Here is a 1,597-nt window from a genome sequence, read left to right as displayed (position 1 = left end):
CTAGTTTTCTCTATCTGTGGTATTCATTGGGTCCACTTTTTGAGAAGGATTATTTTGTAATGTTATGATTACTGTGACAGAGCGCTTCTTTTTTGACATTATGTGACTCTTAGTATATTTTAGGTTGTTGTAAATATATAATGTGCAAAGATATGGTAATGTTATGTGAAAGACCTATATTTTAGTGCTCCATTCTAGTTTTCCTGATGTGGGAAGACTGTTGCACTCCAGAAACAGCAGCTCAACCAGCGTCTTCCGCTTGACCTTAAGAAATCCCAGATGATCTAATAAGAAAACAGTTTTCAAGGCCAAAGTACTTCTCTTTTCTACTCTATGAGACAGTTCAATGGCAGGTCCTTCAGTTCATTTTTGTACTAGTTTCAGGTGATGTTTTGATAGGATTTTATATATTGGTGATGTCTTTTTTATTTCTTTTTCCTTTTTTTTTCTAACGCCTTTACCTGTGAAGGGGAATAGATCAATATGGCAGTGGGAAGTGGTATATTAGAGGTGGGTGTTCCCAGCCCATGGATGGTGAGCTGATCTCTCTGAAGGGCTCTGTCCAGTCCCAGGAACAGGTCTCTGGGGCAGATATAAATTACTCCCCTACATGTGAAAAGGAATAGACCAATATGGTCTTTATATTTTTAAAAGACATTTGTAATGATTAAATCAGTGATTGTACAAAATCCTATCCATTTTCCATTTGTCATTTTAATTCATTGCCCAGCTCTCAGATGCATAGCAAGTGATCAGAAAGACTATGGCCTGAATCAGACACACCTTAGTCCTCAAACTGACATCATTATCTGTCAATAATTTCCATTAGTCCATGACTACAGACTTTCTCAGTACAATACATCTTGTGATTTCCTGAATGCCAGTACCAAAGGGTTGATCTCAATCCAGGTAAGATGAAGTGTTTCACAGTTTCAATGTTTTCTCCACCTATCATGATGTTACCTATAAGTCCAGTTGTAAGAATTTTTTTTTCTTGATGTTGAGATACAATGCTTATTGAAGGCTAAATTCTTTGATCTTCTGCATCAAGTGCTTTAAGGCCTCACTTTCAGAAAGCAAAGTTATGCCATCTGCATAATACAGGTTATTGATGAGTCTTCTTTGGATCTTGATGTCACATTCTTCTATGTAAAGTTCTAGAGTAATTTGTTCAGCATACAGAGTGAATAGGTATGGAGAGAGAATACAACCTTGGCACATTCCATTCTTAATTTTAAACCAAGTAGTGTTCCCTCGCTGTTTGCACAACAGCATCTTGGTCAAGGTATAGATTTTTCTTGAGAACAATTAAGTTCTCTGGGAGTCTCATTTTTCTTAGTTATTCATAACTTGTTATGATCCACACAGTCAAATGTCTTTGCATAGTAAATAAATCATAAATAGAGCTTCTTCTGGTATTCTTTATTTTCAGCCAAGATCCATCTGATATTAGCAATTACATGTGTTTGTGTGTGTGTGTGTGTGTGTGTGTGTTTGTTTTTAATTAAATTTTATTCTTTTTAATGAACATTTACAGAGATTTTGGGTTTCCATTCATTCATTGTTGCACTATTTTCTCTAGCCTCCTCCCCAGTTC

This window comes from Elephantulus edwardii, unplaced genomic scaffold (genome assembly GCF_000299155.1).
Source record: "Elephantulus edwardii isolate Elephantulus edwardi_28Jun2011 unplaced genomic scaffold, EleEdw1.0 scaffold00078, whole genome shotgun sequence".
Lineage (NCBI taxonomy): Eukaryota > Metazoa > Chordata > Mammalia > Macroscelidea > Macroscelididae > Elephantulus > Elephantulus edwardii.
Note: the sequence above shows the minus strand (reverse complement) of the source record.